We start from the raw sequence: 8,701 nt of genomic DNA on the forward strand, positions 1-8,701 counted from the left end.
AATCAAACTCTTGGAGTGCAATTGCCCACTTACAAATCCTAGAGGAAACCTCATCCAGATCTTTCTTGCAAAACAAATCTTTAAGCGGTTTGTGATCCGAGTGCACGACAAAAGAAGAACCCCATAGAAATTTCTTGAGCTTCTTGATAGACCAATAAATACAAAGTGCTTCTTTTTCAATCACTGAATACTGTAATTCTGGGTCAACAAGAGCTCTCAAAAGAAACATGATGGTTTCCTCTTTCCCATCTTTAATTTGTTTAAGGACAGCTCCTAAACCCCCAGAACTCGCGTCAGTGATAAGAACGGAGTCTGAAGAAGTGTCGAAGCTCTGCAAGGAAGGAGCTGAATTGTGTGCTCTCTTGACTTCCTCAAACTCCAATTGACACTGGGGTGACCACAAAACTTTACCCCCTTTTTTAGGAGTGACCTAAGAGCATGAGTGTGGCTGGCAAAACGTGGCACAAACTTATTATAATATTCAGCCATTCCCAAGAATGTTACAAGCTCTTCCCTAGATTGAGGAATGGGCAGTACATCAATAGTCTTTACTAAACGCTCCCTAGGTCTGACACCATCACGTGTCAAACGGTGTCCAAGATAATCGATTTCAGCAAGATTAAACGTACATTTATTTTCACGAAGAGTTAAACCTCTCATGCTAAATCATTCGAGAACACATCTCAGTCTTGTATCATGCTCAGTTTGTGAAGAGCCATGAATCAACACATCATCTTGGTAGATCTTGACTCTCTCTATCCCCCTTAACACATCCTCCATGACCCTCTGAAAAACAGAGGCTGCAGAGACCAAGTCGAAAGGAAGACGTGTGAACTTGTAAGTACCAAAAGGGTTATAAAGACAGTCGGACCCATGGAGGTAGCATCTATTTTAACCTGATGATAGGCAGCACGTCAATCTAGTGTGGAAAAAATACATGAATCTCTTAATTGCGCAAGCATTTCAGTGATGTTGGGAAGGGGTACCTGTCCGCAACAACTGCACGATTGAGTGCCCGCAAGTCCACACATAAGCATACCTCACCTGAGGCCTTGCGTGCAAGAACAACTGGAGCCAACCACTAACTTGCCTCAGTTTCAACAATAATCCCATTACACTTTAATTTTTCAAGTTCTAAACGCATAGACTCTTTCATGGCTAGAGGAACATTTCGTACTTTGCATGTGACAGGAACAGAGGTTTTAGAGTAATCTTGTGAACATAATCAGAGAGACAGCCTAACTTTTCATTAAAGACCTCTTTGAATTCAGCTCTTAACTTAGAGCTAGAATCACTCATACTCGAAAACTCCTTGCAAACTTTCTCACAATCAATGTTTTTTGTGGAAGAAAGCAGAGAGATGTGTCTCAAGACAATGCAGGGATCAGCACCAGGAACTAATGACACTCCCAAATCAGCCTAGTAAAACCAGCTGATAATGCTGTCGCCTCAGTATGATATGTAAATTATCCCGGCAGTTAATCTTTGTTTATATTCAATGTTGCCGAGAAAATAACCAAAGAGTTTTATGGGTTGTCCTCCATATGCTAAAGGTTTGATGTCTGGCTTATAGACTTTCACTTTACCATGTAGTTTCAAATCAAAGAAATCTTTTGGTATAAGAGAGATTTTAGCACCTGAGTCAAAGAGCATCCTAATATTACAATCAGTGACAAGAACAGAATCAATAGACCCTCTACACTTGTTATTTACACATGGTGACATAATCTCCCCACAATGTAGATCATCATGTTCATATTCAGAGTCATCACTTTCCAAGAAAACTTCCTTGACACGTTTACTGGATTTAGACTTTTTGGCTCCACAAGCTTTAGCAACGTGTCCAACTTTTCCATAGTTGTGGCACTTAGAAGAAAGAGCAGGACAAGATTTGTCATTTGCAAGATGACCAAATAGATCGCAAATGTAACAATTGACCTTAACATTTTCATTCCATCTGGAAGTAGAAGAAATGTTATCAGTAGGACGACCCTTCCAAGCAGGTTCATTTTGCTTTGAAAGAGGCTTCACGGGGCTTTTGTTGATAGTGTGAACTTTCTCTTCCGAAACCCCATTCTCCTTTTTGTATTACTTCCACACAAGCTTAAGAATGTTCAATTCTCTTGGCTAAGACAATCACCTCATCAAGTTTTGGATCATCGTTTTTGCCAAAGTTCATCTTTTATCTTTTCCACATTACAACCAAACATGAATTGGTCATGTATACGTTCTTCCAATGACCCTTCAAATTTGCAAGTAGCACCCAACTTGCGTAAGGCTGTGATATAAGTCTCGACAGACTTGTCAGATTTCTGCACACGCTTCCCAAAATGATAACGTTCTGATATAGTGCTTAGTTTTGGGAGGTAAAGTTTATCAAATTTTTTTAGACAAATTTCAAACTTGTTAAGATTATCAGATTCTCCATCGTTTAAGTCTGGGAGGTGCTCAAACATATCTTGGCCCTCTGACCCAAGACAATGCAATAACAGAGCAGATTTTCTCTTCGCACTCAAAGATACACCACAGACCCTGGCATAGTAGAGAAATACCTTTTTCCATTTCAACCAACGCAAGGGTGGGTCACCAGGATTTGAAGGGTGGTGGTGTTACATTTTGCATATTGAAGACAGATGTAATGGTTTTTTGTAGTTAATAAATTTGACTTGTTTCTTTTAACCTAGAAAGCAAAGTTAGTGAATTAGGTAAACAAGAAACTAGAGTAAACAATAATAAATCTGAATATAATGTTCAATAAATGAGTATCAGCATGTAAAGAACAATGAATGCTTTAGTTTGCCAAACTTTGTGCCTCAGCGTAATGAGCACACTTTTAATATTATCGCTTTAAACTTGTGAGACAGTACAGCTGTGTGTTTCAGCGAGTAATAAGCTTGATACACAAGTAAAATAGATTGAGTACACTTTGAATAACACCGTAGTGAATAATAAACTTGAAGTATAATTTAAAATAGGTCAAAAGTTGTTGTGCGCATCAGCGTAGAATAAAGAAAACCAAATGAAATGCTGATGCACAAATCTACAGTAATGGAGTAAGCTGTGCGTATCAGGCGTTGAAGCGTTTCACAATGCTGTGCTTGTCAGCGCAGAATAAACAACAAGCAACCCGTGATAGCGCGTTTCTATGAAGACGCGTTGCAGAGTTTGTCAAGGAGAACAGTCACCATGATGTAAGGACGTGTTGAGGACGCTGCTACATGGCTGACTGACTGTGACGCGATGAGAATGAACTCGGGCAGACGAACAAGGCTATGCAATGCGCGAGCAAATTTCTAAAATCGCAACAGGCGAGCGTGCAGTTGTAAATGTTTTAATACACAGAATAATTAACTTTGAAAAAAGCACAAAAGCGGCAGTGAAATACAACATACGCTGCACAAATCTTGAGGTATTGAGATGAACCAGGGATATTAAGATAGTCTCGTTTTCTGGTTAGGAGGTAAACGATAACATAGGAGAGAAGTCTTTGAGATAGACTAGCAGGCAGTAGAAGCGCGCTTTAAAGCCAAGCACAGTACCTTTAAATTCCGTGGATTGCACTTATCTGTGTTAGGATGCTTGATAAAGGTTGGTCTCACAAGGTAGAAAGGATGTCTTGCGAAGTGTATCGTTTTTTAAAGATTCTTCAATGTCTTTGTGGGAACCATCCACTTCCGCTCGTCGCCACTAAAATGAAGTACCAGGAGGCAGAGTGAAGATAGAGATTCTTCTTTTATTCTTTTAAGAACATAAGTAGAAGCGTCCTAACCACAGGACATACTGCAGGAACTGACTACGGTGAACCTGGTAGCTAGGCACCAAGCACATTCTAAATTCCAGAGCTGCTTACATGAGTCATACAGATTAACTAGATAGAATAAAAAAAACATATTAAGAAATAGTGTAAGTGAATACCACACATGCATAATCCTATCCTCCAGTCCTGACAAAGAATTGAAAATCATCCGCATAAATGGCCTTGTCAAGTCCATTTTTCAAGTTTGAGGCGTCCCATTAAATGGCTCTTTGAAAATAAAGCGTTATCAAACAATAGGAATAGATTTACAATTTCTTATATGTGTGTGAGCGGGTTGGAAGGATAACTCAAGACGCGACGTCTAGTCAGTGAAGGTTCTATTTTTAAATAGTCCCTCTTTTTAGAAGCAGCCAGATTGTAATAGACCGGTAGGTATTTGTAGCCTCAACGGGAATACGTCTCTGCCTCTTCGCGGTGGTTTCGGTTCCAGCTTCGGACCTCTAGAGTGTTCGTCTCCTGGTCAGCTGGGGAAGAGTAGAGGACTCCGGAGTGCCGTCAACCCAAAAGAAACACAGAAGAAGAGGCGAGGGTCAATAAGCAGTCCCTTCTACTATTCACACAGGGCTCGGGGGGGGGGGGGTGAGGACAACACTCTGGTGCTCAAGTGCCAAGAAATACACTACGGCCGGCGTGCAATGGGGAATCAGTGCAAGTGAGGGAGGGGGTATTTTAGCTCTTCTATGTACAATCGAGTCGGCGAGCGGCGTTACTTTTAGTTCTCCGCCTTCTCCCGCCTCCCGACCCAACCCATGAAGCGGTCCGTACCTGGGTCAGCCACGCTCCTCCGTGGGCGCGGCTCGGCGATACGTGGTTGCAGAGTCCTCCTGTCTCCGGCTTCTCCACCCTCAGCGTACTGCCTCGCTCCTCCTGGCGTCCTCGTTCTCCGTGTTCTCTCTCTCGTTCTCCGTACTCTCTCTCTCTCGTCCTTCGTTCTCCAGTTCTCCCGCTCCGGTGTTCGTCCACACTCCGAGATGTTCCTCGTGCGGTCTTATTGGCTGCTGGACTGTGGCGTCACCATACGGGGCGGGATTGTCCGGGAGTATATCCCAGTTAAAGGGGAAGGCGTCTGTGGTTGTGTCTCCGATTCTCGAATCTGTCCACTCGTCTCCCTGCGGAGTATAAAGCATATGGTCCGTGAAATCCCGAGCCTCCCACCACTCAGCCCCTTGTTGAATGTCCTCCCCGCTCTCCTGGTGACAATATGTTAACCTGTAACTTAATGTTAACAAATGTCACTTTTGAAGCATTTCACAGCTGTCTTAAAGTGGCTTAACAGTATTCCATAGGGCAACTTTTCACAACTTTCTAGAGTGGGATATTTGCAAGTCGTGGGGCATTTAAATGACTATAGTGATGCAGGAGTGAGCTGGACCAATCACAAAATGTGCTGGTTATTTGCTGTTCCTCTACTCTCCATTTAATCTGGTAATATATGGGATAATATGCTACCATATGTCACCTTTGGTGTTAGAGTAACCCATTTTAGTTAACACCAGGGGAGGGAATACAGTCAAGCAATCAGGGACACATATCTGTCTGCAGGGAGCTGTCGCCTGGTAGGACTATTTAGTATTGCCACCTTTCCCAGACCAAGCATTTGCACAGCCAATAGGTCTAGCTTATGGAACCAATCAGATTTGCCAATGGTTTTAAGCCATGCTTCACAGCATGCCCGATGCTGTGCAGCATGGCTCTAGAATTTTTTTTAAGTCTTTGACATGGCTTACCACGTTATTTTGCAAGCGCGCGCACAACTTCAAAATAATACAAGCACTTTTTTCTGTTTACAAAAACGTGGAGGGGTGTGGGGAGAAGCATACGGATGAGCAGGCACTGGGTGTGGAGTATGTATTGGGGAGGAGAAGCGACAGGCGAGAGAGAGAGGAGTGGTAGGGGAGAAGCAGCACCGAGTGTGGGGGAAAGCAATAGACTAAACAGCAATGTAGAGTGGGGGATTGTTGTAACCTGTGGTTTGCCCCGCTATTTCCCCCCTCTAGATCGTGCCATTTGGTACCTCCCTCCCATTGTTCCCAAGATTCTATTGCTGCCTCTCTAGTACTGTTTTGACTGGAAGGCGATAGACTGTGTTGGTGGTGGATAATAAAGTACGTTCTTACCTGAGTACATTTACTTTATAACACTGGCAACGAACACTGCGTGGGGGCAGTGCACCACCATCCCCAGCTAATTCAGCATTACTTAGTCCATCTATTCTTTGGTGACTTTGTTGCGGTCTGAAGAGGAATTTCTGAAGTATTGCGAGAGAGACTTCTGCTGCGGTGGGATGTCCGGTATTTTACGGATGCTGTGGCATGTATGCAGTCGTCTTGATTCCAAGAATTAAAGTAGTGAGGAAGTCTTCACCGTGTTCTTCATATATGTGAGTGTTGCACGGCGCCCCGTGAACTTGCTCCTCACTGCGTTCCCTCAAGAGTGCATCTGTGGTCTCCGATTCACACCGGGTGTGGTTGGCAGTGAATGGGATGATTCTAATAATCCTGCCACATTAAGCACAAAGCCTCTGCTGTTGTTCCCGATCGCAGTGGTTGGTTGCGCGGCACCCCTGGAACTCGGTTCTCTACCGGTGCGCGTGGTGTGTGTTCCCGCACTATGTTGAGTTAGCCTTAGCTTTGGCACCGCGTGGGTTGTGGCGATTTAGAAGGATTTCCATACTGCCACATCTTGGGGAAGTGTACGCAGCCACTACCTTTTTCTTTTCCCCGTTATCACGGTGTTTGGGGATCGGCATCTCTGCGTGTGGGATTCTCCTCAGCAGTCGAGCGCTCCGTGTGGCTTTAATTTCTGGTCAGCAGATTCCTCAAAATAAAAGAAAAAACTAGTTAATTTCCTCATCTTTATTTTCATGTTAGTCCTCAGTGCTGTAAGTTGCAGGTCACGCTGATAGGCACAGCCTTCACTACTGCCTATCAACAAATATTGTGAGATATATTTACTGTTAATCTCCACCTGTTGTGGGTATATCACTGAAAGAGCACGCTGATAGGCACAGCTTATTCTATATTGCCTATCAGTACTGTGGAGTTCATCTCGGCAGGGTACTCTGCGTTATTCATCATAGTTGCCACATTTTATTTTCTACATAGTTCCTTTAGTGAGAGGCAGGATTTTCTTCACGCTGATGGGCACAGCTTGTGTCTGCCTGTCTTACCAGCTAAAAGATGGTTGCACGCTGATAGGCACAGTTTTGGTTACATGTATGTGATTATCGAAAATGTCATTTTATGCCTGTCATACATACTGTTAAATACGGTTTCATTATTTATTATACTTATATATTTTAGGTTGTTATGTGATTTTTTCCTGCCTTTATTTAGTTTTTTGTGCACATAGGGTGGGTTCATTACAAGTCAAATTCTAAGTAAGTTGGATATAGTATCTATCTTGTGTAATTTTCAGCATGGCTGCGTTAAACATGGCATTACCTCCTCCTTTTTTTAATGAAGAAGGTGATCCTACTATATGTTGGAAACATTGGAGGGTTATATTTGAATCATACTTGATAGCGATAGGAGGAGAAAAGTTTTCAAATTTCAGGAAGCAGCACATCTTACTACATAACCTAGGAGTAGAAGGTAGGAAGATTTATAATAATTTAGAAGGCCCTGACACAGAGGATGAAGGAGGAAGTGAAGGTGATTTCAACGTTTATTTAGCTACGATGAACAAACTGGAGAAGCATTTTGGTAAAGCAATAAATGTAGTGTTGGAAAGGCACACATTTTTTCCAAGAGCTCAAGGTAAGAGTGAAAAGGTAAAATCTTATATTGCAGCTCTAAAGGGTTTATCCAACACTTGTGAGTTTGAAGGGCTAACTGATTCTCTTATTAGAGACCAGTTGGTCAGATGCACGAACAATCATAAAATTCAAGAGAAGCTATTGACAGGTAACCCGCATCTGAAACAAGCACTAGAAATAGCTTTAAGTGTTGAACACACAGCTGAATGTATAAAAGAAATTAATGTAAATGATGAATCCAAATTTCATGAGGTTAATGCTATCGTCAAACAAGAAGTGTCAAAGGAAAAAGATTTCAAACAGAAAAATGTGATAATTCCAGGTTCCAAAATGAAATGCTATAGGTGTGGCAACCCAGCACACTTGGCCAATAGTCCTTCTTGCCCTGCAAAGAATGTGACATGCCACAAGTGTGGAAAGAAAGGACACATAGCCAGAGCATGTCATGAAAACTCAAAGAGAGTTTCTCTGATAGAATCAGAAACCGTACCTGCAAACACTAAGTTGGTGTTCCAAGTGGAAGATAAGGATAGCGTAATCAAATTTCCGGAATGCACGATCACGGTAGACAACAAGTTGGTAAGAGTTTTCGCTGATTCATGCTTTCCATACACCTTATTAGACGGTAAAGTATTTTAAGGGTTGTTTCCCAATAAGTTAGAAACACTTGAAGAAGCGGACATAAAACCCAGAGGGTATGGGGGAGACCCTATTTCACTGCTAGGGATGACTACTATGAGAATTGAGTACAAAGGTAGAAGCACAGTAGGCAAAATGTATGTATCTGAGAAATGGTCTAATTTAATTGGGTGGAGACATCAAAAAGACCTAGGTATGAAGCTCGATCCCAACAGCAGTGATCAAGTTCTTTTGGTAGATAGATCAGTATGTGGCCAAGCTATCTGTGAAGAATTTCCGGAAGTATTTACTAATAAATTAGGGCTACTTAAAGATTATCAGCATTGCATAAAACTTAAAGACAAGACCAAGGCCATTACACATAAAGTGAGGCCAATTCCTCATTTAATGCATGAACCCTTACAGAAAGAGTTAAATAGACTACTAGAGCTAGGAGTCATAGAACCAACAGAGTGCTCTCAATGGCTATCCCCCATTGTAATCACATC

The sequence above is a fragment of the Triturus cristatus genome, chromosome 6 (assembly GCF_964204655.1).
Source record: "Triturus cristatus chromosome 6, aTriCri1.1, whole genome shotgun sequence".
Classification (NCBI taxonomy): Eukaryota; Metazoa; Chordata; class Amphibia; order Caudata; family Salamandridae; genus Triturus; species Triturus cristatus.